The 25,069-nt window shown below is 39.0% G+C and overlaps 35 non-coding genes across 35 annotated transcripts; all 35 read left to right on the top strand.

Moving 5' to 3' along the window:
- Positions 1–293: 293 nt before the first annotated feature.
- Positions 294–364, top strand: Trnag-gcc (transfer RNA glycine (anticodon GCC)). Its single transcript has one exon. It is a non-coding gene; the product is annotated as a tRNA-Gly (tRNA).
- Positions 365–1,068: 704 nt separating this feature from the next.
- On the top strand, positions 1,069–1,139 carry Trnag-gcc (transfer RNA glycine (anticodon GCC)). Its single transcript has one exon. It is a non-coding gene; the product is annotated as a tRNA-Gly (tRNA).
- Positions 1,140–1,455: 316 nt separating this feature from the next.
- Positions 1,456–1,526, top strand: Trnag-gcc (transfer RNA glycine (anticodon GCC)). The gene has a single exon. It is a non-coding gene; the product is annotated as a tRNA-Gly (tRNA).
- Positions 1,527–2,230: 704 nt separating this feature from the next.
- On the top strand, positions 2,231–2,301 carry Trnag-gcc (transfer RNA glycine (anticodon GCC)). The gene has a single exon. It is a non-coding gene; the product is annotated as a tRNA-Gly (tRNA).
- A 316-nt stretch (positions 2,302–2,617) lies between these two features.
- Trnag-gcc (transfer RNA glycine (anticodon GCC)) lies at positions 2,618–2,688 on the top strand. The gene has a single exon. It is a non-coding gene; the product is annotated as a tRNA-Gly (tRNA).
- A 317-nt stretch (positions 2,689–3,005) lies between these two features.
- Trnag-gcc (transfer RNA glycine (anticodon GCC)) lies at positions 3,006–3,076 on the top strand. Its single transcript has one exon. It is a non-coding gene; the product is annotated as a tRNA-Gly (tRNA).
- Positions 3,077–3,394: 318 nt separating this feature from the next.
- Positions 3,395–3,465, top strand: Trnag-gcc (transfer RNA glycine (anticodon GCC)). The gene has a single exon. It is a non-coding gene; the product is annotated as a tRNA-Gly (tRNA).
- Positions 3,466–3,782: 317 nt separating this feature from the next.
- Trnag-gcc (transfer RNA glycine (anticodon GCC)) lies at positions 3,783–3,853 on the top strand. Its single transcript has one exon. It is a non-coding gene; the product is annotated as a tRNA-Gly (tRNA).
- Positions 3,854–4,170: 317 nt separating this feature from the next.
- Trnag-gcc (transfer RNA glycine (anticodon GCC)) lies at positions 4,171–4,241 on the top strand. Its single transcript has one exon. It is a non-coding gene; the product is annotated as a tRNA-Gly (tRNA).
- Positions 4,242–4,557: 316 nt separating this feature from the next.
- Positions 4,558–4,628, top strand: Trnag-gcc (transfer RNA glycine (anticodon GCC)). The gene has a single exon. It is a non-coding gene; the product is annotated as a tRNA-Gly (tRNA).
- A 316-nt stretch (positions 4,629–4,944) lies between these two features.
- Positions 4,945–5,015, top strand: Trnag-gcc (transfer RNA glycine (anticodon GCC)). Its single transcript has one exon. It is a non-coding gene; the product is annotated as a tRNA-Gly (tRNA).
- A 702-nt stretch (positions 5,016–5,717) lies between these two features.
- Positions 5,718–5,788, top strand: Trnag-gcc (transfer RNA glycine (anticodon GCC)). Its single transcript has one exon. It is a non-coding gene; the product is annotated as a tRNA-Gly (tRNA).
- A 316-nt stretch (positions 5,789–6,104) lies between these two features.
- Trnag-gcc (transfer RNA glycine (anticodon GCC)) lies at positions 6,105–6,175 on the top strand. Its single transcript has one exon. It is a non-coding gene; the product is annotated as a tRNA-Gly (tRNA).
- A 1,093-nt stretch (positions 6,176–7,268) lies between these two features.
- Positions 7,269–7,339, top strand: Trnag-acc (transfer RNA glycine (anticodon ACC)). The gene has a single exon. It is a non-coding gene; the product is annotated as a tRNA-Gly (tRNA).
- A 1,474-nt stretch (positions 7,340–8,813) lies between these two features.
- Trnag-gcc (transfer RNA glycine (anticodon GCC)) lies at positions 8,814–8,884 on the top strand. The gene has a single exon. It is a non-coding gene; the product is annotated as a tRNA-Gly (tRNA).
- A 1,864-nt stretch (positions 8,885–10,748) lies between these two features.
- Trnag-gcc (transfer RNA glycine (anticodon GCC)) lies at positions 10,749–10,819 on the top strand. The gene has a single exon. It is a non-coding gene; the product is annotated as a tRNA-Gly (tRNA).
- A 316-nt stretch (positions 10,820–11,135) lies between these two features.
- Trnag-gcc (transfer RNA glycine (anticodon GCC)) lies at positions 11,136–11,206 on the top strand. Its single transcript has one exon. It is a non-coding gene; the product is annotated as a tRNA-Gly (tRNA).
- Positions 11,207–12,297: 1,091 nt separating this feature from the next.
- On the top strand, positions 12,298–12,368 carry Trnag-gcc (transfer RNA glycine (anticodon GCC)). Its single transcript has one exon. It is a non-coding gene; the product is annotated as a tRNA-Gly (tRNA).
- A 1,091-nt stretch (positions 12,369–13,459) lies between these two features.
- On the top strand, positions 13,460–13,530 carry Trnag-gcc (transfer RNA glycine (anticodon GCC)). The gene has a single exon. It is a non-coding gene; the product is annotated as a tRNA-Gly (tRNA).
- A 317-nt stretch (positions 13,531–13,847) lies between these two features.
- Positions 13,848–13,918, top strand: Trnag-gcc (transfer RNA glycine (anticodon GCC)). Its single transcript has one exon. It is a non-coding gene; the product is annotated as a tRNA-Gly (tRNA).
- A 318-nt stretch (positions 13,919–14,236) lies between these two features.
- Positions 14,237–14,307, top strand: Trnag-gcc (transfer RNA glycine (anticodon GCC)). Its single transcript has one exon. It is a non-coding gene; the product is annotated as a tRNA-Gly (tRNA).
- Positions 14,308–14,624: 317 nt separating this feature from the next.
- On the top strand, positions 14,625–14,695 carry Trnag-gcc (transfer RNA glycine (anticodon GCC)). The gene has a single exon. It is a non-coding gene; the product is annotated as a tRNA-Gly (tRNA).
- A 317-nt stretch (positions 14,696–15,012) lies between these two features.
- On the top strand, positions 15,013–15,083 carry Trnag-gcc (transfer RNA glycine (anticodon GCC)). The gene has a single exon. It is a non-coding gene; the product is annotated as a tRNA-Gly (tRNA).
- A 316-nt stretch (positions 15,084–15,399) lies between these two features.
- Positions 15,400–15,470, top strand: Trnag-gcc (transfer RNA glycine (anticodon GCC)). The gene has a single exon. It is a non-coding gene; the product is annotated as a tRNA-Gly (tRNA).
- Positions 15,471–15,786: 316 nt separating this feature from the next.
- On the top strand, positions 15,787–15,857 carry Trnag-gcc (transfer RNA glycine (anticodon GCC)). Its single transcript has one exon. It is a non-coding gene; the product is annotated as a tRNA-Gly (tRNA).
- Positions 15,858–16,559: 702 nt separating this feature from the next.
- On the top strand, positions 16,560–16,630 carry Trnag-gcc (transfer RNA glycine (anticodon GCC)). Its single transcript has one exon. It is a non-coding gene; the product is annotated as a tRNA-Gly (tRNA).
- Positions 16,631–16,946: 316 nt separating this feature from the next.
- Trnag-gcc (transfer RNA glycine (anticodon GCC)) lies at positions 16,947–17,017 on the top strand. Its single transcript has one exon. It is a non-coding gene; the product is annotated as a tRNA-Gly (tRNA).
- Positions 17,018–18,110: 1,093 nt separating this feature from the next.
- On the top strand, positions 18,111–18,181 carry Trnag-acc (transfer RNA glycine (anticodon ACC)). Its single transcript has one exon. It is a non-coding gene; the product is annotated as a tRNA-Gly (tRNA).
- A 1,474-nt stretch (positions 18,182–19,655) lies between these two features.
- On the top strand, positions 19,656–19,726 carry Trnag-gcc (transfer RNA glycine (anticodon GCC)). Its single transcript has one exon. It is a non-coding gene; the product is annotated as a tRNA-Gly (tRNA).
- A 1,864-nt stretch (positions 19,727–21,590) lies between these two features.
- On the top strand, positions 21,591–21,661 carry Trnag-gcc (transfer RNA glycine (anticodon GCC)). The gene has a single exon. It is a non-coding gene; the product is annotated as a tRNA-Gly (tRNA).
- A 316-nt stretch (positions 21,662–21,977) lies between these two features.
- Trnag-gcc (transfer RNA glycine (anticodon GCC)) lies at positions 21,978–22,048 on the top strand. The gene has a single exon. It is a non-coding gene; the product is annotated as a tRNA-Gly (tRNA).
- Positions 22,049–23,526: 1,478 nt separating this feature from the next.
- Positions 23,527–23,597, top strand: Trnag-gcc (transfer RNA glycine (anticodon GCC)). The gene has a single exon. It is a non-coding gene; the product is annotated as a tRNA-Gly (tRNA).
- A 316-nt stretch (positions 23,598–23,913) lies between these two features.
- Trnad-guc (transfer RNA aspartic acid (anticodon GUC)) lies at positions 23,914–23,984 on the top strand. The gene has a single exon. It is a non-coding gene; the product is annotated as a tRNA-Asp (tRNA).
- A 318-nt stretch (positions 23,985–24,302) lies between these two features.
- Positions 24,303–24,373, top strand: Trnag-gcc (transfer RNA glycine (anticodon GCC)). Its single transcript has one exon. It is a non-coding gene; the product is annotated as a tRNA-Gly (tRNA).
- A 316-nt stretch (positions 24,374–24,689) lies between these two features.
- On the top strand, positions 24,690–24,760 carry Trnag-gcc (transfer RNA glycine (anticodon GCC)). The gene has a single exon. It is a non-coding gene; the product is annotated as a tRNA-Gly (tRNA).
- The last annotated feature ends 309 nt before the right edge of the window (positions 24,761–25,069 follow it).

Here is a 25,069-nt window from a genome sequence, read left to right as displayed (position 1 = left end):
AAACGCTGTGACCACCAAGAGAGTATACAAAAAGATGTTTATGTAGTTTGTATGATTACGTTTTTGTTAAAACATCAATTCGCATTTTGAAACTAGCAGGAAAACCTTCCAAGCAAAGATTGTTCGGCCGTTGGGATAAATAATGAACTGTTGTATGAATGTGATTGGGCAAAAACGTTGTTGATAAGTCCGAAAACATCTTGAGGTGGTGGCTGTGTAACTGAAATCATTGTGTTTTATCATACTAAAAATTATACGCAATGGCAAAAACATTTTAATTTGGTCATGAAACAGCATTGGTGGTTCAGTGGTAGAATTCTCGCCTGCCACGCGGGAGGCCTGGGTTCGATTCCTGGCCGATGCATTTTGTTGCCTAACTATCCAATAAAAACGCTGTGACCACCAAGTGAGTATACAAAAAGATGTTTATGTAGTTTGTATGATTACGTTTTTGTTAAAACATCAATTCGCATTTTGAAACTAGCAGGGAAACTTTCCAAGCAAATATGCTTTTGCCGTTGGGATAAATAATGATCTGGTGTATTAATGTGATTGGGCGAAAAAGTTGCTGATAAGTCAGAAAACATCTCGAGGTGGTGGCTGTGTAACTAAAATCATTGGTTTTTATTATACTAAATATTATCCGTAATGGCAAAAACATTTTAGTTTTGTCATGAAACAGCATCGGTGGTTCGTTGGTAGAATTCTCGCCTGCCACGCGGGAGGCCCGGGTTTGATTCCCGGCCGATGCATTTTGTTGCCTAATTAGGCAATAAAAACGCTGTGACCACCGAGTGAGTATACAAAAAATGTTTATGTAGTTAGAATGATTATGCTTTCGTTAAAACATCAATTCACATTATGAAACTGGCAGGAAAACCTTCCAAGCAAAGATTCTTCTGCCGTTGGGATATATAATGAACTGTTGTATCAATGTGATTGGAAAAAAAAGTTGCTGATAAGTCTAAAAACATCTCGGGGTTGTGGCTGTGTAACCAAAATCATTGGGTTTTATCATAGTAAAAATTATACGCAATGGCAAAAACATTTTAATTTGGTCATGAAACAGCATCGGTGGTTCAGTGATAGAATTCTCGCCTGCCACGCGGGAGGCCCGGGTTCGATTCCCGGCCGATGCATTTTAGTGCCTAATTAAGCAATGAAAACGCTGTGACCACCGAGTGAGTATACAAAAAATGTTTATGTAGTTAGTATTATTATGCTTTCGTTAAAACATCAATTCACATTATGAAACTGGCAGGAAAACCTTCCAAGCAAAGATTCTTCTGCCGTTGGGATATATAATGAACTGTTGTATCAATGTGATTGGACAAAAAAGTTGCTGATAAGTCTAAAAACATCTCGGGGTTGTGGCTGTGTAACCAAAATCATTGGGTTTTATCATACTAAAAATTATACGCAATGGCAAAAACATTTTAATTTGGTCATGAAACAGCATCGGTGGTTCAGTGGTAGAATTCTCGCCTGCCACGCGGGAGGCCTGGGTTCGATTCCCGGCTGATGCATTTTGTTGCCTAACTAGCCAATGAAAACGCTGTGACCACCAATTGAAAATACAAAAAGATGTTTATGTAGTTTGTATGATTATGCTTTCGTTAAAACATCAAATCGCATTATGGAACTGGCAGGGAAACTTTCCAAGCAAATATGCTTTTGCCGTTGGGATAAATAATGATCTGTTGTATTAATGTGATTGGGCGAAAAAGTTGCTGATAAGTCTGAAAACATCTCGAGGTGGTGGCTGTGTAACAAAAATTATTTGTTTTTATTATAGTAAAACTTATACGCAATGACAAAAACATTTTAATTTTGTCATGAAACAGCATCGGTGGTTCAGTTGTAGAAGTCTCCCTTGCCACGCAGGAAGCTTGGGTTCGATTCTCGGCCGACGCATTTTGTTGCCTAAATAGCCAATGAAAACGCTGTGACCACCGAGTGAGTATACGAAAAATGTTTATGTAGTTAGTATGATTATGCTTTCGTTAAAACATCAATTCACATTATGAAAGTGGTAGGAAAACCTTCCAAGCAAAGATTGTTCTGCCGTTGGGATAAATAATGAACTGTTGTATCAATGTGATTGGGCAAAAAAGTTGCTGATAAGTCCTAAAACATCTCGGGGACGTGGTTGCGTAACTGAAATCATTGGGTTTTATCATCTTAAAAATTATACGCAATAGCAAAAACATTTTAGTTTTGTCATGAAACAGCATCGGTGGTTCAGTGATAGAATTCTCGCCTGCCACGCGGGAGGCCCGGGTTCAATTCCCGGCCGATGCATTTTAGTGCCTAATTAGGCAATGAAAACGCTGTGACCACCGCGTGAGTATACAAAAAATGTTTATGTAGTTAGTATTATTATGCTTTCGTTAAAACATCAATTCACATTATGAAAATGGCAGGAAAACATTCCAAGCAAAGATTCTTCTGCCGTTGGGATATATAATGAACTGTTGTATCAATGTGATTGGACAAAAAAGTTGCTGATAAGTCCGAAAACATCTCGGGGTGGTGGCTGCGTAACTGAAATCATTAGGTTTTATCATCTTAAAAATTATACGCAATAGCAAAAACATTTTAGTTTTGTCATAAAACAGCATCGGTGGTTCAGTGGTAGAATTCTCGCCTGCCACGCGGGAAGCCCGGGTTCGATTCCCGGCCGATGGATTTTGTTGCTTAATTAGGCAATAAAAACGCTGTGACCACCGAGTGAGTATACAAAAAGATGTTTATGTAGTTTGTATGATTATGTTTTCGTTAAAACATCAAGTCGCATTATGTAACTAGCAGGAAAACTTTCCATGCAAGTATGCTTCTACCGTTGGGATAACTAATGGACTGTTGTATTAATGTGATTGGGCGAAAAAGTTGCTGATGAGTCTGAAAACATCTCGAGATGGTGGCTGTGTAACCAAAATCATTGGGTTTTATCATACTAAAAATTATACGCAATGGCAAAAACATTTTAGTTTTGTCATGAAGCGGCATCGGTGGTTCAGTGGTAGAATTCTCGCCTGCCACGCAGGAGGCCTGGGTTCGATTCCCGGCCGATGCATTTTGTTGCCTAATCAGCCAATGAAAACGCTGTGACCATCAAGTTAGTATACAAAAAGATGTTTTATGTAGATTGTATGATTATGCTTTCGTTAAAACATCACTTCGCATTATGAAACTGGCAGAAAAACCTTCCAAGCAAAGAATCTTCTGCCGTTGGGATAAATAATGAACTGTTGTATCAATATGATTAGGCAAAAAAGTTGCTGATAAGTCCGAAAACATTTCGAGGTGGTGGCTGTGTAACTGAAATCATTGGGTTTTATCATACTAAAAAATATACGCAATGGCAAAAACATTTAAATTTGGTCATGAAACAGCATCGGTGGTTCAGTGGTAGAATTCTCGCCTGCCACGCGGGAGGCCTGGGTTCGATTCCTGGCCGATGCATTTTGTTGCCTAACTAGTCAATGAAAACGCTGTGACCACCAAGTGAGTATACAAAAAGATGTTTATGTAGTTTGTATGATTATGCTTTCGTTAAAACATCAAATCGCATTATGGAACTGGCAGGGAAACTTTCCAAGCAAATATGCTTTTGCCGTTGGGATAAATAATGATCTGGTGTATTAATGTGATTGGGCGAAAAAGTTGCTGATAAGTCTGAAAACATCTCGAGGTGGTGGCTGTGTAACTGAAATCATTGGTTTTTATTATACTAAAAATTATCCGTAATGACAAAAACATTTTAGTTTTGTCATGAAACAGCATCGGTGGTTCAGTGGTAGAACTCTCGCCTGCCACGCGGGAGGCCCGGGTTCGATTCCCGGCCGATGGATTTTGTTGCTTAATTAGGCAATGAAAACGCTGTGACCACCAAATGAGTATACAAAAAGATGTTTATGTAGTTTGTATGATTATGCTTTCGTTAAAACATCAAGTCGCATTATGTAACTAGCAAGAAAACTTTCCAAGCAAATATGCTTCTACCGTTGGGATAACTAATGGACTGTTGTATTAATGTGATTGGGCGAAAAAGTTGCTGATGAGTCTGAAAACATCTCGAGGAGGAGGCTGCGTAACTGAAATCATTGGGTTTTATCATCTTAAAAATTATACGCAATGGCAAAAACATTTTAGTTTTGTCATGAAACAGCATCGGTGGTTCAGTGGTAGAATTCTCGCCTGCCACGTGGGATGCCCGGGTTCGATTCCCGGCCGATGCATTTTGTTGCCTATTTAGGCAATAAAAACGCTGTGACGACCGAGTGAGTATACAAAAAATGTTTATGTAGTTAGAATGATTATGCTTTCGTTAAAACATCAATTCACATTATGAAAGTGGTAGGAAAACCTTCCAAGCAAAGATTTTTCTGCCGTTGGGATAAATAATGAACTGTTGTATCAATGTGATTGGGCAAAAAAGTTGCTGATAAGTCCTAAAACATCTCGGGGAGGTGGCTGCGTAACTGAAATCATTGGGTTTTATCATCTTAAAAATTATACGCAATAGCAAAAACATTTTAGTTTTGTCATGAAACAGCATCGGTGGTTCAGTGGTAGAATTCTCGCCTGCCACGCGGGAGGCCCGGGTTCGATTCCCGGCCGATGCATTTTAGTGCCTAATTAGCCAATGAAAACGCTGTGACCACCGAGTGAGTATACGAAAAATGTTTATGTAGTTAGTATGATTATGCTTTCGTTAAAACATCAATTCACATTATGAAAGCGGTAGGAAAACCTTCCAAGCAAAGATTGTTCTGCCGTTGGGATAAATAATGAACTGTTGTATCAATGTGATTAGGCAAAAAAGTTGCTGATAAGTCCCAAAACATCTCGGGGAGGAGGCTGCGTAACTGAAATCATTGGGTTTTATCATCTTAAAAATTATACGCAATAGCAAAAACGTTTTAGTTTTGTCATGAAACAGCATCGGTGGTTCAGTGGTAGAATTCTCACCTGCCACGCGGGAGGCCCGGGTTCGATTCCCGGCCGATGCATTTTAGTGCCTAATTAGCCAATGAAAACGCTGTGACCACCAAGTGAGTATACAAAAAGATGTTTATGTAGTTTGTATGATTATGCTTTCGTTAAAACATCAAGTCGCATTATGTAACTAGAAGGAAAACTTTCCAAGCAAATATGCTTCTACCGTCGGGATAACTAATGGACTGTTGTATTAATGTGATTGGGCGAAAAAGTTGCTGATGAGTCTGAAAACATCTCGAGGTTGTGGCTGTGTAACCAAAATCATTGTTTTTCTTATTGCAGAACACATTCAATAGCAAATCCATTTTTGTGATGTCACGAGACAGCATCAGTGGTTCCGTAGTAGTATTCTCGCCTGCCACGTGGGAGGCCCAAGATTAAATCCCGGCCTATGCATTTTTTTGCCTAATGAGCCAATGACAACGCCGTGACCATCAAGTGGGTATGCAAAAAATATGTTTATATAGTTTGTATGATTATTCTTTCGTTAAATTATCAATTCGGATTATGAAACTGGCAGGAAAACATTCCAAGCAAATATGCTGCTGTCATTTGGATAAATAATGAACTGTTGTGTTAATGTGATTGGGCGAAAAGTTGCTGATCAGTCTGAAAAAATCTCGAGGTGGTGGCTGTGTAACAAAATTTATTTGTTTTTATTATACTAAAACTTATACGCAATGGCAAAAACATTTTAATTTTGTCATGAAACAGCATCGGTGGTTCAGTGGTAGAATTCTCGCCTGCCACGCGGGAGGCCCGGGTTCGATTCCCGGCCGATGCATTTTAGTGCCTAATTAGCCAATGAAAACGCTGTGACCACCGAGTGAGTATACGAAAAATGTTTATGTAGTTAGTATGATTATGCTTTCGTTAAAACATCAATTCACGTTATGAAAGTGGTAGGAAAACCTTCCAAGCAAAGATTATTCTGCCGTTGGGATAAATAATGAACTGTTGTATCAATGTGATTAGGCAAAAAAGTTGCTGATAAGTCACAAAACATCTCGGGGAGGTGGCTGCGTAACTGAAATCATTGGGTTTTATCATCTTAAAAATTATACGCAATGGCAAAAACATTTTTGTTCTGTCATTAAACAGCATCGGTGGTTCAGTGGTAGAATTCTCGCCTGCCACGCAGGAGGCCCGGGTTCGATTCCCGGCCGATGCATTTTGTTGCCTAATTAGGCAATAAAAACGCTGTGACCACCGCGTGAGTATACAAAAAATGTTTATGTAGTTAGTATTATTATGCTTTCGTTGAAACATCAATTCACATTATGAAAATGGCAGGAAAACCTTCCAAGCAAAGATTCTTCTGCTGTTGGGATATATAATGAACTGTTGTATCAATGTGATTGGACAAAAAAGTTGCTGATAAGTCCAAAAACATCTCGGGGTGGTGGCTGCGTAACTGAAATCGTTAGGTTTTATCATCTTAAAAATTATACGCAATAGCAAAAACATTTTAGTTTTGTCATGAAACAGCATCGGTGGTTCAGTGATAGAATTCTCGCCTGCCACGCGGGAAGCCCGGGTTCGATTCCCGGCCGATGGATTTTGTTGCTTAATTAGGCAATAAAAACGCTGTGACCACCGAGTGAGTATACAAAAAGATGTTTATGTAGTTTGTATGATTATGCTTTCGTTACAACATCAAGTCGCATTTTGTAACTAGCAGGAAAACTTTCCAAGCAAGTATGCTTCTACCGTTGGGATAACTAATGGACTGTTGTATTAATGTGATTGGGCGAAAAAGTTGCTGATAAGTCTGAAAACATCTCGAGGTGGTGGCTGTGTAACTAAAATCATTGGTTTTATTATACTAAAAATCATACGCAATGGCAAAAACATTTTAGTTTTGTCATGAATTTGCATCGGTGGTTCAGTGGTAGAATTTTCGCCTGCCACGCAGTAGGCCTGGGTTCGATTCCCGGCCGATGCATTTTGTTGCCTAATCAGCCAATGAAAACGCTGTGACCATCAAGTTAGTATACAAAAAGATGTTTTATGTAGATTGTATGATTATGCTTTCGTTAAAACATCAATTCACATTATGAAACTGGCAGGAAAACCTTCCAAGCAAAGATTCTTCTGCCGTTTGGATAAATAATGAACTGTTGTATCAATGTGATTGGGCAAAAAAGTTGCTGATAAGTCCAAAAAACATCTCGGGGTGGTGGCTGCGTAACTGAAATCATTGGGTTTTATCATCTTAAAATTTATACGCAATAGCAAAAACATTTTAGTTTTGTCATGAAACAGCATCGGTGGTTCAGTGGTAGAATTCTCGCCTACCACGTGGGAGGCCCGGGTTCGATTCCTGGCCGATGGACTTTGTTGCCTAATTAGGCAATGAAAACGCTGTGACCACCAAGTGAGTATACAAAGAGATGTTTATGTAGTTTGTATGATTATGCTTTCGTTAAAACATCAAGCCGCATTATGTAACTAGCAGGAAAACTTTCCAAGCAAATATGCTTTTGCCGTTGGGATAACTAATGGACTGTTGTATTAATGTGATTGGGCGAAAAAGTTGCTGATGAGTCTGAAAACATCTCGAGGTTGTGGCGGTGTAACCAAAATCATTGTTTTTCTTATTGCAGAACACATTCAATAGCAAATCCATTTTTGTGATGTCACAAGACAGCTTCAGTTGTTCGGTAGTAGAACTTTCGCCTGCCACGTGGGAGGCCCAAGATTGAATCCCGGCCTATGCATTTTTTTGCCTAATGAGCCAATGACAACGCCGTGACCTCCAAGTGGGTATGCAAAAAATATGTTTATATAGTTTGTATGATTATTCTTTCGTTAAAATATCAATTCGGATTATGAAACTGGCAGGAAAACATTCCAAGCAAATATGCTGCTGCCATTGGGATAAATAATGAACTGTTGTGTTAATGTGATTGGGAGAAAAGTTGCTGATCAGTCTGAAAAAATCTCGAGGTGGTGGCTGTGTAACAAAATTTATTTGTTTTTATTATACTAAAAATTATACGCAATGGCAAAAACATTTTAGTTTTGTCATGAAACAGCATCGGTGGTTCAGTGGTAGAATTCTCCCTTGCCACGCAGGAAGCTTGGGTTCGATTCTCGGCCGACGCATTTTGTTGCCTAAATAGCCAATGAAAACGCTGTGACCACCAAGTGAGTATACAAAAAGATGTTTATGTAGTTTGTATGATTATGCTTTCGTTAAAACATCAATCGCTTATGGAACTGGCAGGTAAACTTTCCAAGCAAATATGCTTTTGCCGTTGGGATAAATAATGATCTGTTGTATTAATGTGATTGGGCGAAAAAGTTGCTGATAAGTCTGAAACATCTCGAGGTGGTGGCTGTGTAACTAAAATCATTGGTTTTTATTATACTAAAAATTATCCGTAATGGCAAAAACATTTTCGTTTGGTCAGGAAACAGCATTGGTGGTTCGGTGGTAGAATTCTCGCCTGCCACGCGGGAGGCCCGGGTTCGACTTCCGGCCGATGCATTTTGTTGCCTAATTAGGGAATAAAAACGCTGTGACCACCGAGTGAGTATACAAAAAATGTTTATGTAGTTAGAATGATTATGCTTTCGTTAAAACATCAATTCACATTATGAAAGTGGTAGGAAAACCTTCCAAGCAAAGATTGTTCTGCCGTTGGGATAAACAATGAACTGTTGTATCAATGTGATTGGGCAAAAAAGTTGCTGATAAGTCTTAAAACATCTCGGGGAGGTGGCTGCGTAACTGAAATCATTGGGTTTTATCATCTTAAAAATTATACGCAATAGCAAAAACATTTTAGTTTTGTCATGAAACAGCATCGGTGGTTCAGTGGTAGAATTCTCGCCTGCCACGCGGGAGGCCCGGGTTCGATTCCCGGCCGATGCATTTTAGTGCCTAACTAGCCAATGAAAACGCTGTGACCACCGATTGAGTATACAAAAAATGTTTATGTAGTTAGTATGATTATGCTTTCGTTAAAACATCAATTCACATTATGAAACTGGCAGGAAAACCTTCCAAGCAAAGATTCTTCTGCCGTTTGGATAAATAATGAACTGTTGTATCAATGTGATTGGGCAAAAAAGTTGCTGATAAGTCCAAAAACATCTCGGGGAGGTGGCTGCGTAACTGAAATCATTGGGTTTTATCATCTTAAAAATTATAAGCAATAGCAAAAACATTTTAGTTTTGTCATGAAACAACGTCAGTGGTTCAGTGGTAGAATTCTCGCCTGCCACGTGGGAGGCCCGGGTTCGATTCCCAGCCGATGCATTTTGTTGCCTAACTAGCCAATGAAAACGCTGTGACCACTGAGTGAGTATACAAAAAATGTTTATGTAGTTAGAATGATTATGCTTTCGTTAAAACATCAATTCACATTATGAAACTGGCAGGAAAACCTTCCAAGCAAAGATTCTTCTGCCGTTGGGATATATAATGAACTGTTGTATCAATGTGATTGGAAAAAAAAGTTGCTGATAAGTCTAAAAACATCTCGGGGTTGTGGCTGTGTAACCAAAATCATTGGGTTTTATCATAGTAAAAATTATACGCAATGGCAAAAACATTTTAATTTGGTCATGAAACAGCATCGGTGGTTTGGTGGTAGAATTCTCACCTGCCAGGCGGGAGGCCTGGGTTCGATTCACAGCCGGTGGAGTTTGTTGCCTAATTAGGCAATGAAAACGCTGTGACCACCAAGTGAGTATACAAAAAGATGTTTATGTAGTTTGTATGATTACGTTTTTGTTAAAACATCAATTCGCATTTTGAAACTAGCAGGAAAACTTTCCAAGCAAATATGCTTCTACCGTTGGGATAACTAATGGACTGTTGTATTAATGTGATTGGGCGAAAAAGTTGCTGATGAGTCTGAAAACATCTTGAGGTTGTGGCTGTGTAACCAGAATCATTGTTTTTCTTATTGCAGAACACATTCAATAGCAAATCCATTTTTGTGATGTCACGAGACAGCATCAGTTGTTCCGTAGTAGAACTCTCGCCTGCCACGTAGGAGGCCCAAGATTGAATCCCGGCCTATGCATTTTTTTGCCTAATGAGCCAATGACAACGCCGTGACCTCCAAGTGGGTATGCAAAAAATATGTTTATATAGTTTGTATGATTATTCTTTCGTTAAAATATCAATTCGGATTATGAAACTGGCAGGAAAACATTCCAAGCAAATATGCTGCTGCCATTGGGATAAATAATGAACTGTTGTGTTAATGTGATTGGGAGAAAAGTTGCTGATCAGTCTGAAAAAATCTCGAGGTGGTGGCTGTGTAACAAAAATTATTTGTTTTTCTTATATTAAAACTTATACGCAATGGCAAAAACATTTTAGTTTTGTCATGAAACAGCATCGGTGGTTCAGTGGTAGAATTCTCTCTTGCCACGCAGGAAGCTTGGGTTCGATTCTCGGCCGACGCATTTTGTTGCCAAAATAGCCAATGAAAACGCTGTGACCACCAAGTGAGTATACAAAAAGATGTTTATGTAGTTTGTATGATTACGTTTTTGTTAAAACATCAATTCGCATTTTGAAACTAGCAGGGAAACTTTCCAAGCAAATATGCTTTTGCCGTTGGGATAAATAATGATCTGGTGTATTAATGTGATTGGGCGAAAAAGTTGCTGATAAGTCAGAAAACATCTCGAGGTGGTGGCTGTGTAACTAAAATCATTGGTTTTTATTATACTAAATATTATCCGTAATGGCAAAAACATTTTAGTTTTGTCATGAAACAGCATCGGTGGTTCGTTGGTAGAATTCTCGCCTGCCACGCGGGAGGCCCGGGTTCGATTCCCGGCCGATGCATTTTGTTGCCTAATTAGGCAATAAAAACGCTGTGACCACCGAGTGAGTATACAAAAAATGTTTATGTAGTTAGAATGATTATGCTTTCGTTAAAACATCAATTCACATTATGAAAGTGGTAGGAAAACCTTCCAAGCAAAGATTGTTCTGCCGTTGGGATAAATAATGAACTGTTGTATCAATGTGATTGGGCAAAAAAGTTGCTGATAAGTCCTAAAACATCTCGGGGAGGTGGCTGCGTAACTGAAATCATTGGGTTTTATCATCTTAAAAATTATACGCAATAGCAAAAACATTTTAGTTTTGTCATGAAACAGCATCGGTGGTTCAGTGGTAGATTTCTCGCCTGCCACGCGGGAGGCCTGGGTTCGATTCCCGGCCGATGCATTTTGTTGCCTAACTAGCCAATGAAAACGCTGTGACCACCAATTGAGTATACAAAAAATGTTTATGTAGTTTGTATGATTATGCTTTCGTTAAAACATCAAATCGCATTATGGAACTGGGAGGGAAACTTTCCAAGCAAATATGCTTTTGCCGTTGGGATAAATAATGATCTGTTGTATTAATGTGATTGGGCGAAAAAGTTGCTGATAAGTCTGAAAACATCTCGAGGTGGTGGCTGTGTAACAAAAATTATTTGTTTTTATTATAGTAAAACTTATACGCAATAGCAAAAACATTTTAGTTTTGTCATGAAACAGCATCGGTGGTTCATTGATAGAATTCTCGCCTGCCACGCGGGAGGCCCGGGTTCAATTCCCGGCTGATGCATTTTAGTGCCTAATTAGGCAATGAAAACGCTGTGACCACCGCGTGAGTATACAAAAAATGTTTATGTAGTTAGTATTATTATGCTTTCGTTAAAACATCAATTCACATTATGAAAATGGCAGGAAAACCTTCCAAGCAAAGATTCTTCTGCCGTTGGGATATATAATGAACTGTTGTATCAATGTGATTGGGCAAAAAAGTTGCTGATAAGTCCTAAAACATCTCGGGGAGGTGGCTGCGTAACTGAAATCATTGAGTTTTATCATCTTAAAAATTATACGCAATAGCAAAAACATTTTAGTTTTGTCATGAAACAGCATCGGTGGTTCAGTGGTAGATTTCTCGCCTGCCACGCGGGAAGCCCGGGTTCGATTCCCGGCCGATGGATTTTGTTGCTTAATTAGGCAATAAAAACGCTGTGACCACCGAGTGAGTATACAAAAAGATGTTTATGTAGTTTGTATGATTATGTTTTCGTTAAAACATCAAGTCGCATTATGTAACTAGCAGGAAAACTTTCCAAGCAAGTATGCTTCTACCGTTGGGATAACTAATGGACTGTTGTATTAATGTGATTGGGCGAAAAAGTTGCTGATGAGTCTGAAAACATCTCGAGGTTGTGGCTGTGTAACCAAAATCATTGGGTTTTATCATACTAAAAATTATACGCAATGGCAAAAACATTTTAATTTGGTCATGAAACAGCATCGGTGGTTCAGTGGTAGAATTCTCGCCTGCCACGCGGGAGGCCTGGGTTCGATTCCCGGCCGATGCATTTTGTTGCCTAACTAGCCAATGAAAACGCTGTGACCACCAATTGAAAATACAAAAAGATGTTTATGTAGTTTGTATGATTATGCTTTCGTTAAAACATCAAATCGCATTATGGAACTGGCAGGGAAACTTTCCAAGCAAATATGCTTTTGCCGTTGGGATAAATAATGATCTGTTGTATTAATGTGATTGGGCGAAAAAGTTGCTGATAAGTCTGAAAACATCTCGAGGTGGTGGCTGTGTAACAAAAATTATTTGTTTTTATTATAGTAAAACTTATACGCAATGACAAAAACATTTTAATTTTGTCATGAAACAGCATCGGTGGTTCAGTTGTAGAAGTCTCCCTTGCCACGCAGGAAGCTTGGGTTCGATTCTCGGCCGACGCATTTTGTTGCCTAAATAGCCAATGAAAACGCTGTGACCACCGAGTGAGTATACGAAAAATGTTTATGTAGTTAGTATGATTATGCTTTCGTTAAAACATCAATTCACATTATGAAAGTGGTAGGAAAACCTTCCAAGCAAAGATTGTTCTGCCGTTGGGATAAATAATGAACTGTTGTATCAATGTGATTGGGCAAAAAAGTTGCTGATAAGTCCTAAAACATCTCGGGGACGTGGTTGCGTAACTGAAATCATTGGGTTTTATCATCTTAAAAATTATACGCAATAGCAAAAACATTTTAGTTTTGTCATGAAACAGCATCGGTGGTTCAGTGATAGAATTCTCGCCTGCCACGCGGGAGGCCCGGGTTCAATTACCGGCCGATGCATTTTAGTGCCTAATTAGGCAATGAAAACGCTGTGACCACCGCGTGAGTATACAAAAAATGTTTATGTAGTTAGTATTATTATGCTTTCGTTAAAACATCAATTCACATTATGAAAATGGCAGGAAAACATTCCAAGCAAAGATTCTTCTGCCGTTGGGATATATAATGAACTGTTGTATCAATGTGATTGGACAAAAAAGTTGCTGATAAGTCCGAAAACATCTCGGGGTGGTGGCTGCGTAACTGAAATCATTAGGTTTTATCATCTTAAAAATTATACGCAATAGCAAAAACATTTTAGTTTTGTCATAAAACAGCATCGGTGGTTCAGTGGTAGAATTCTCGCCTGCCACGCGGGAAGCCCGGGTTCGATTCCCGGCCGATGGATTTTGTTGCTTAATTAGGCAATAAAAACGCTGTGACCACCGAGTGAGTATACAAAAAGATGTTTATGTAGTTTGTATGATTATGTTTTCGTTAAAACATCAAGTCGCATTATGTAACTAGCAGGAAAACTTTCCATGCAAGTATGCTTCTACCGTTGGGATAACTAATGGACTGTTGTATTAATGTGATTGGGCGAAAAAGTTGCTGATGAGTCTGAAAACATCTCGAGATGGTGGCTGTGTAACCAAAATCATTGGGTTTTATCATACTAAAAATTATACGCAATGGCAAAAACATTTTAGTTTTGTCATGAAGCGGCATCGGTGGTTCAGTGGTAGAATTCTCGCCTGCCACGCAGGAGGCCTGGGTTCGATTCCCGGCCGATGCATTTTGTTGCCTAATCAGCCAATGAAAACGCTGTGACCATCAAGTTAGTATACAAAAAGACGTTTTATGTAGATTGTATGATTATGCTTTCGTTAAAACATCACTTCGCATTATGAAACTGGCAGAAAAACCTTCCAAGCAAAGAATCTTCTGCCGTTGGGATAAATAATGAACTGTTGTATCAATATGATTAGGCAAAAAAGTTGCTGATAAGTCCGAAAACATTTCGAGGTGGTGGCTGTGTAACTGAAATCATTGGGTTTTATCATACTAAAAAATATACGCAATGGCAAAAACATTTAAATTTGGTCATGAAACAGCATCGGTGGTTCAGTGGTAGAATTCTCGCCTGCCACGCGGGAGGCCTGGGTTCGATTCCTGGCCGATGCATTTTGTTGCCTAACTAGTCAATGAAAACGCTGTGACCACCAAGTGAGTATACAAAAAGATGTTTATGTAGTTTGTATGATTATGCTTTCGTTAAAACATCAAATCGCATTATGGAACTGGCAGGGAAACTTTCCAAGCAAATATGCTTTTGCCGTTGGGATAAATAATGATCTGGTGTATTAATGTGATTGGGCGAAAAAGTTGCTGATAAGTCTGAAAACATCTCGAGGTGGTGGCTGTGTAACTGAAATCATTGGTTTTTATTATACTAAAAATTATCCGTAATGACAAAAACATTTTAGTTTTGTCATGAAACAGCATCGGTGGTTCAGTGGTAGAACTCTCGCCTGCCACGCGGGAGGCCCGGGTTCGATTCCCGGCCGATGGATTTTGTTGCTTAATTAGGCAATGAAAACGCTGTGACCACCAAATGAGTATACAAAAAGATGTTTATGTAGTTTGTATGATTATGCTTTCGTTAAAACATCAAGTCGCATTATGTAACTAGCAAGAAAACTTTCCAAGCAAATATGCTTCTACCGTTGGGATAACTAATGGACTGTTGTATTAATGTGATTGGGCGAAAAAGTTGCTGATGAGTCTGAAAACATCTCGAGGAGGAGGCTGCGTAACTGAAATCATTGGGTTTTATCATCTTAAAAATTATACGCAATGGCAAAAACATTTTAGTTTTGTCATGAAACAGCATCGGTGGTTCAGTGGTAGAATTCTCGCCTGCCACGTGGGATGCCCGGGTTCGATTCCCGGCCGATGCATTTTGTTGCCTATTTAGGCAATAAAAACGCTGTGACGACCGAGTGAGTATACAAAAAATGTTTATGTAGTTAGAATGATTATGCTTTCGTTAAAACATCAATTCACATTATGAAAGTGGTAGGAAAACCTTCCAAGCAAAGATTTTTCTGCCGTTGGGATAAATAATGAACTGTTGTATCAATGTGATTGGGCAAAAAAGTTGCTGATAAGTCCTAAAACATCTCGGGGAGGTGGCTGCGTAACTGAAATCATTGGGTTTTATCATCTTAAAAATTATACGCAATAGCAAAAACATTTTAGTTTTGTCATGAAACAGCATCGGTGGTTCAGTGGTAGAATTCTCGCCTGCCACGCGGGAGGCCCGGGTTCGATTCCCGGCCGATGCATTTTAGTGCCTAATTAGCCAATGAAAACGCTGTGACCACCGAGTGAGTATACGAAAAATGTTTATGTAGTTAGTATGATTATGCTTTCGTTAAAACATCAATTCACATTATGAAAGCGGTAGGAAAACCTTCCAAGCAAAGATTGTTCTGCCGTTGGGATAAATAATGAACTGTTGTATCAATGTGATTAGGCAAAAAAGTTGCTGATAAGTCCCAAAACATCTCGGGGAGGAGGCTGCGTAACTGAAATCATTGGGTTTTATCATCTTAAAAATTATACGCAATAGCAAAAACGTTTTAGTTTTGTCATGAAACAGCATCGGTGGTTCAGTGGTAGAATTCTCACCTGCCACGCGGGAGGCCCGGGTTCGATTCCCGGCCGATGCATTTTAGTGCCTAATTAGCCAATGAAAACGCTGTGACCACCAAGTGAGTATACAAAAAGATGTTTATGTAGTTTGTATGATTATGCTTTCGTTAAAACATCAAGTCGCATTATGTAACTAGAAGGAAAACTTTCCAAGCAAATATGCTTCTACCGTCGGGATAACTAATGGACTGTTGTATTAATGTGATTGGGCGAAAAAGTTGCTGATGAGTCTGAAAACATCTCGAGGTTGTGGCTGTGTAACCAAAATCATTGTTTTTCTTATTGCAGAACACATTCAATAGCAAATCCATTTTTGTGATGTCACGAGACAGCATCAGTGGTTCCGTAGTAGTATTCTCGCCTGCCACGTGGGAGGCCCAAGATTAAATCCCGGCCTATGCATTTTTTTGCCTAATGAGCCAATGACAACGCCGTGACCATCAAGTGGGTATGCAAAAAATATGTTTATATAGTTTGTATGATTATTCTTTCGTTAAATTATCAATTCGGATTATGAAACTGGCAGGAAAACATTCCAAGCAAATATGCTGCTGTCATTTGGATAAATAATGAACTGTTGTGTTAATGTGATTGGGCGAAAAGTTGCTGATCAGTCTGAAAAAATCTCGAGGTGGTGGCTGTGTAACAAAATTTATTTGTTTTTATTATACTAAAACTTATACGCAATGGCAAAAACATTTTAATTTTGTCATGAAACAGCATCGGTGGTTCAGTGGTAGAATTCTCGCCTGCCACGCGGGAGGCCCGGGTTCGATTCCCGGCCGATGCATTTTAGTGCCTAATTAGCCAATGAAAACGCTGTGACCACCGAGTGAGTATACGAAAAATGTTTATGTAGTTAGTATGATTATGCTTTCGTTAAAACATCAATTCACGTTATGAAAGTGGTAGGAAAACCTTCCAAGCAAAGATTATTCTGCCGTTGGGATAAATAATGAACTGTTGTATCAATGTGATTAGGCAAAAAAGTTGCTGATAAGTCACAAAACATCTCGGGGAGGTGGCTGCGTAACTGAAATCATTGGGTTTTATCATCTTAAAAATTATACGCAATGGCAAAAACATTTTTGTTCTGTCATTAAACAGCATCGGTGGTTCAGTGGTAGAATTCTCGCCTGCCACGCAGGAGGCCCGGGTTCGATTCCCGGCCGATGCATTTTGTTGCCTAATTAGGCAATAAAAACGCTGTGACCACCGCGTGAGTATACAAAAAATGTTTATGTAGTTAGTATTATTATGCTTTCGTTGAAACATCAATTCACATTATGAAAATGGCAGGAAAACCTTCCAAGCAAAGATTCTTCTGCTGTTGGGATATATAATGAACTGTTGTATCAATGTGATTGGACAAAAAAGTTGCTGATAAGTCCAAAAACATCTCGGGGTGGTGGCTGCGTAACTGAAATCGTTAGGTTTTATCATCTTAAAAATTATACGCAATAGCAAAAACATTTTAGTTTTGTCATGAAACAGCATCGGTGGTTCAGTGATAGAATTCTCGCCTGCCACGCGGGAAGCCCGGGTTCGATTCCCGGCTGATGGATTTTGTTGCTTAATTAGGCAATAAAAACGCTGTGACCACCGAGTGAGTATACAAAAAGATGTTTATGTAGTTTGAATGATTATGCTTTCGTTACAACATCAAGTCGCATTTTGTAACTAGCAGGAAAACTTTCCAAGCAAGTATGCTTCTACCGTTGGGATAACTAATGGACTGTTGTATTAATGTGATTGGGCGAAAAAGTTGCTGATAAGTCTGAAAACATCTCGAGGTGGTGGCTGTGTAACTAAAATCATTGGTTTTATTATACTAAAAATCATACGCAATGGCAAAAACATTTTAGTTTTGTCATGAATTTGCATCGGTGGTTCAGTGGTAGAATTCTCGCCTGCCACGCAGTAGGCCTGGGTTCGATTCCCGGCCGATGCATTTTGTTGCCTAATCAGCCAATGAAAACGCTGTGACCATCAAGTTAGTATACAAAAAGATGTTTTATGTAGATTGTATGATTATGCTTTCGTTAAAACATCAATTCACATTATGAAACTGGCAGGAAAACCTTCCAAGCAAAGATTCTTCTGCCGTTTGGATAAATAATGAACTGTTGTATCAATGTGATTGGGCAAAAAAGTTGCTGATAAGTCCAAAAAACATCTCGGGGTGGTGGCTGCGTAACTGAAATCATTGGGTTTTATCATCTTAAAATTTATACGCAATAGCAAAAACATTTTAGTTTTGTCATGAAACAGCATCGGTGGTTCAGTGGTAGAATTCTCGCCTACCACGTGGGAGGCCCGGGTTCGATTCCTGGCCGATGGACTTTGTTGCCTAATTAGGCAATGAAAACGCTGTGACCACCAAGTGAGTATACAAAGAGATGTTTATGTAGTTTGTATGATTATGCTTTCGTTAAAACATCAAGCCGCATTATGTAACTAGCAGGAAAACTTTCCAAGCAAATATGCTTTTGCCGTTGGGATAACTAATGGACTGTTGTATTAATGTGATTGGGCGAAAAAGTTGCTGATGAGTCTGAAAACATCTCGAGGTTGTGGCGGTGTAACCAAAATCATTGTTTTTCTTATTGCAGAACACATTCAATAGCAAATCCATTTTTGTGATGTCACAAGACAGCTTCAGTTGTTCGGTAGTAGAACTTTCGCCTGCCACGTGGGAGGCCCAAGATTGAATCCCGGCCTATGCATTTTTTTGCCTAATGAGCCAATGACAACGCCGTGACCTCCAAGTGGGTATGCAAAAAATATGTTTATATAGTTTGTATGATTATTCTTTCGTTAAAATATCAATTCGGATTATGAAACTGGCAGGAAAACATTCCAAGCAAATATGCTGCTGCCATTGGGATAAATAATGAACTGTTGTGTTAATGTGATTGGGAGAAAAGTTGCTGATCAGTCTGAAAAAATCTCGAGGTGGTGGCTGTGTAACAAAATTTATTTGTTTTTATTATACTAAAAATTATACGCAATGGCAAAAACATTTTAGTTTTGTCATGAAACAGCATCGGTGGTTCAGTGGTAGAATTCTCCCTTGCCACGCAGGAAGCTTGGGTTCGATTCTCGGCCGACGCATTTTGTTGCCTAAATAGCCAATGAAAACGCTGTGACCACCAAGTGAGTATACAAAAAGATGTTTATGTAGTTTGTATGATTATGCTTTCGTTAAAACATCAATCGCTTATGGAACTGGCAGGTAAACTTTCCAAGCAAATATGCTTTTGCCGTTGGGATAAATAATGATCTGTTGTATTAATGTGATTGGGCGAAAAAGTTGCTGATAAGTCTGAAACATCTCGAGGTGGTGGCTGTGTAACTAAAATCATTGGTTTTTATTATACTAAAAATTATCCGTAATGGCAAAAACATTTTCGTTTGGTCAGGAAACAGCATTGGTGGTTCGGTGGTAGAATTCTCGCCTGCCACGCGGGAGGCCCGGGTTCGACTTCCGGCCGATGCATTTTGTTGCCTAATTAGGGAATAAAAACGCTGTGACCACCGAGTGAGTATACAAAAAATGTTTATGTAGTTAGAATGATTATGCTTTCGTTAAAACATCAATTCACATTATGAAAGTGGTAGGAAAACCTTCCAAGCAAAGATTGTTCTGCCGTTGGGATAAACAATGAACTGTTGTATCAATGTGATTGGGCAAAAAAGTTGCTGATAAGTCTTAAAACATCTCGGGGAGGTGGCTGCGTAACTGAAATCATTGGGTTTTATCATCTTAAAAATTATACGCAATAGCAAAAACATTTTAGTTTTGTCATGAAACAGCATCGGTGGTTCAGTGGTAGAATTCTCGCCTGCCACGCGGGAGGCCCGGGTTCGATTCCCGGCCGATGCATTTTAGTGCCTAACTAGCCAATGAAAACGCTGTGACCACCGATTGAGTATACAAAAAATGTTTATGTAGTTAGTATGATTATGCTTTCGTTAAAACATCAATTCACATTATGAAACTGGCAGGAAAACCTTCCAAGCAAAGATTCTTCTGCCGTTTGGATAAATAATGAACTGTTGTATCAATGTGATTGGGCAAAAAAGTTGCTGATAAGTCCAAAAACATCTCGGGGAGGTGGCTGCGTAACTGAAATCATTGGGTTTTATCATCTTAAAAATTATAAGCAATAGCAAAAACATTTTAGTTTTGTCATGAAACAACGTCAGTGGTTCAGTGGTAGAATTCTCGCCTGCCACGTGGGAGGCCCGGGTTCGATTCCCAGCCGATGCATTTTGTTGCCTAACTAGCCAATGAAAACGCTGTGACCACTGAGTGAGTATACAAAAAATGTTTATGTAGTTAGAATGATTATGCTTTCGTTAAAACATCAATTCACATTATGAAACTGGCAGGAAAACCTTCCAAGCAAAGATTCTTCTGCCGTTGGGATATATAATGAACTGTTGTATCAATGTGATTGGAAAAAAAAGTTGCTGATAAGTCTAAAAACATCTCGGGGTTGTGGCTGTGTAACCAAAATCATTGGGTTTTATCATAGTAAAAATTATACGCAATGGCAAAAACATTTTAATTTGGTCATGAAACAGCATCGGTGGTTTGGTGGTAGAATTCTCACCTGCCAGGCGGGAGGCCTGGGTTCGATTCACAGCCGGTGGAGTTTGTTGCCTAATTAGGCAATGAAAACGCTGTGACCACCAAGTGAGTATACAAAAAGATGTTTATGTAGTTTGTATGATTACGTTTTTGTTAAAACATCAATTCGCATTTTGAAACTAGCAGGAAAACTTTCCAAGCAAATATGCTTCTACCGTTGGGATAACTAATGGACTGTTGTATTAATGTGATTGGGCGAAAAAGTTGCTGATGAGTCTGAAAACATCTTGAGGTTGTGGCTGTGTAACCAGAATCATTGTTTTTCTTATTGCAGAACACATTCAATAGCAAATCCATTTTTGTGATGTCACGAGACAGCATCAGTTGTTCCGTAGTAGAACTCTCGCCTGCCACGTAGGAGGCCCAAGATTGAATCCCGGCCTATGCATTTTTTTGCCTAATGAGCCAATGACAACGCCGTGACCTCCAAGTGGGTATGCAAAAAATATGTTTATATAGTTTGTATGATTATTCTTTCGTTAAAATATCAATTCGGATTATGAAACTGGCAGGAAAACATTCCAAGCAAATATGCTGCTGCCATTGGGATAAATAATGAACTGTTGTGTTAATGTGATTGGGAGAAAAGTTGCTGATCAGTCTGAAAAAATCTCGAGGTGGTGGCTGTGTAACAAAAATTATTTGTTTTTCTTATATTAAAACTTATACGCAATGGCAAAAACATTTTAGTTTTGTCATGAAACAGCATCGGTGGTTCAGTGGTAGAATTCTCTCTTGCCACGCAGGAAGCTTGGGTTCGATTCTCGGCCGACGCATTTTGTTGCCAAAATAGCCAATGAAAACGCTGTGACCACCAAGTGAGTATACAAAAAGATGTTTATGTAGTTTGTATGATTACGTTTTTGTTAAAACATCAATTCGCATTTTGAAACTAGCAGGGAAACTTTCCAAGCAAATATGCTTTTGCCGTTGGGATAAATAATGATCTGGTGTATTAATGTGATTGGGCGAAAAAGTTGCTGATAAGTCAGAAAACATCTCGAGGTGGTGGCTGTGTAACTAAAATCATTGGTTTTTATTATACTAAATATTATCCGTAATGGCAAAAACATTTTAGTTTTGTCATGAAACAGCATCGGTGGTTCGTTGGTAGAATTCTCGCCTGCCACGCGGGAGGCCCGGGTTCGATTCCCGGCCGATGCATTTTGTTGCCTAATTAGGCAATAAAAACGCTGTGACCACCGAGTGAGTATACAAAAAATGTTTATGTAGTTAGAATGATTATGCTTTCGTTAAAACATCAATTCACATTATGAAAGTGGTAGGAAAACCTTCCAAGCAAAGATTGTTCTGCCGTTGGGATAAATAATGAACTGTTGTATCAATGTGATTGGGCAAAAAAGTTGCTGATAAGTCCTAAAACATCTCGGGGAGGTGGCTGCGTAACTGAAATCATTGGGTTTTATCATCTTAAAAATTATACGCAATAGCAAAAACATTTTAGTTTTGTCATGAAACAGCATCGGTGGTTCAGTGGTAGAATTCTCGCCTGCCACGCGGGAGGCCTGGGTTCGATTCCCGGCCGATGCATTTTGTTGCCTAACTAGCCAATGAAAACGCTGTGACCACCAATTGAGTATACAAAAAATGTTTATGTAGTTTGTATGATTATGCTTTCGTTAAAACATCAAATCGCATTATGGAACTGGGAGGGAAACTTTCCAAGCAAATATGCTTTTGCCGTTGGGATAAATAATGATCTGTTGTATTAATGTGATTGGGCGAAAAAGTTGCTGATAAGTCTGAAAACATCTCGAGGTGGTGGCTGTGTAACAAAAATTATTTGTTTTTATTATAGTAAAACTTATACGCAATGACAAAAACATTTTAATTTTGTCATGAAACAGCATCGGTGGTTCAGTGGTAGAATTCTCCCTTGCCACGCAGGAAGCTTGGGTTCGATTCTCGGCCGACGCATTTTGTTGCCTCAATAGCCAATGAAAATGCTGTGACCACCGAGTGAGTATACGAAAAATGTTTATGTAGTTAGTATGATTATGCTTTCGTTAAAACATCAATTCACATTATGAAAGTGGTAGGAAAACCTTCCAAGCAAAGATTGTTCTGCCGTTGGGATAAATAATGAACTGTTGTATCAATGTGATTGGGCAAAAAAGTTGCTGATAAGTCCTAAAACATCTCGGGGAGGTGGCTGCGTAACTGAAATCATTGGGTTTTATCATCTTAAAAATTATACGCAATAGCAAAAACATTTTAGTTTTGTCATGAAACAGCATCGGTGGTTCATTGATAGAATTCTCGCCTGCCACGCGGGAGGCCCGGGTTCAATTCCCGGCTGATGCATTTTAGTGCCTAATTAGGCAATGAAAACGCTGTGACCACCGCGTGAGTATACAAAAAATGTTTATGTAGTTAGTATTATTATGCTTTCGTTAAAACATCAATTCACATTATGAAAATGGCAGGAAAACCTTCCAAGCAAAGATTCTTCTGCCGTTGGGATATATAATGAACTGTTGTATCAATGTGATTGGGCAAAAAAGTTGCTGATAAGTCCTAAAACATCTCGGGGAGGTGGCTGCGTAACTGAAATCATTGAGTTTTATCATCTTAAAAATTATACGCAATAGCAAAAACATTTTAGTTTTGTCATGAAACAGCATCGGTGGTTCAGTGGTAGATTTCTCGCCTGCCACGCGGGAAGCCCGGGTTCGATTCCCGGCCGATGGATTTTGTTGCTTAATTAGGCAATAAAAACGCTGTGACCACCGAGTGAGTATACAAAAAGATGTTTATGTAGTTTGTATGATTATGTTTTCGTTAAAACATCAAGTCGCATTATGTAACTAGCAGGAAAACTTTCCAAGCAAGTATGCTTCTACCGTTGGGATAACTAATGGACTGTTGTATTAATGTGATTGGGCGAAAAAGTTGCTGATGAGTCTGAAAACATCTCGAGGTTGTGGCTGTGTAACCAAAATCATTGGGTTTTATCATACTAAAAATTATACGCAATGGCAAAAACATTTTAAGTTGGTCATGAAACAGCATCGGTGGTTCAGTGGTAGAATTCTCGCCTGCCACGCGGGAGGCCTGGGTTCGATTCCCGGCCGATGCATTTTGTTGCCTAACTAGCCAATGAAAACGCTGTGACCACCAATTGAGTATACAAAAAATGTTTATGTAGTTAGTATTATTATGCTTTCGTTAAAACATCAATTCACATTATGAAAATGGCAGGAAAACCTTCCAAGCAAAGACTCTTCTGCCGTTGGGATATATAATGAACTTTTGTATCAATGTGATTGGACAAAAAAGTTGCTGATAAGTCCAAAAACATCTCGGGGTGGTGGCTGCGTAACTGAAATCATTAGGTTTTATCATCTTAAAAATTATACGCAATAGCAAAAACATTTTAGTTTTGTCATGAAGTGGCATCGGTGGTTCAGTGGTAGAATTCTCGCCTGTCACGCAGGAGGCCTGGGTTCGATTCCCGGCCGATGCATTTTGTTGCCTACTCAGCCAATGAAAACGCTGTGACCATCAAGTTAGTATACAAAAAGATGTTTTATGTAGATTGTATGATTATGCTTTCGTTAAAACATCACTTCGCATTATGAAACTGGCAGAAAAACCTTCCAAGCAAAGATTCTTCTGCCGTTGGAATAAATAATGAACCGTTGTATCAATGTGATTAGGCAAAAAAGTTGCTGATAAGTCCGAAAACATTTCGAGGTGGTGGCTGTGTAACTGAAACCATTGGGTTTTATCATACTAAAAAATATACGCAATGGCAAAAACATTTTAATTTGGTCATGAAAGAGCATCGGTGGTTCAGTGGTAGAATTCTCGCCTGCCACGCGGGAGGCCTGGGTTCGATTCCCGGCCGATGCATTTTAGTGCCTAATTAGCCAATGAAAACGCTGTGACCACCGAGTGAGTATACGAAAAATGTTTATGTAGTTTGTATGATTATGCTTTCGTTAAAACATCAATTCACATTATGAAAGTGGTAGGAAAACCTTTCAAGCAAAGATTGTTCTGCCGTTGGGATAAATAATGAACTGTTGTATCAATGTGATATGGCAAAAAAGTTGCTGATAAGTCCCAAAACATCTCGGGGAGGAGGCTGCGTAACTGAAATCATTGGGTTTTATCATCTTAAAAATTATACGCAATGGCAAAAACATTTTAGTTTTGTCATGAAACAGCATCGGTGGTTCAGTGGTAGAATTCTCGCCTGCCACGCGGGAGGCCCGGGTTCGATTCCCGGCCGATGCATTTTGTTGCCTAATTAGGCAATAAAAACGCTGTGACCACCAAGTGAGTATACAAAAAATGTTTATGTAGTTAGAATGATTATGCTTTCGTTTAAACATCAATTCACATTATGAAAGTGGTAGGAAAACCTTCCAAGCAAAGATTTTTCTGCCGTTGGGATAAATAATGAACTGTTGTATCAATGTGATTGGGCAAAAAAGTTGCTGATAAGTCCTAAAACATCTCGGGGAGGTGGCTGCGTAACTGAAATCATTGGGTTTTATCATCTTAAAAAATATACGCAATAGCAAAAACATTTTAGTTTTGTCA

Source organism: Watersipora subatra, chromosome 3 (genome assembly GCF_963576615.1).
Source record: "Watersipora subatra chromosome 3, tzWatSuba1.1, whole genome shotgun sequence".
In the NCBI taxonomy this organism is placed as follows: domain Eukaryota; kingdom Metazoa; phylum Bryozoa; class Gymnolaemata; order Cheilostomatida; family Watersiporidae; genus Watersipora; species Watersipora subatra.
The sequence above is the reverse complement of the archived record's forward strand: the minus strand, read 5'-3'. Positions and strand labels throughout refer to the sequence as shown.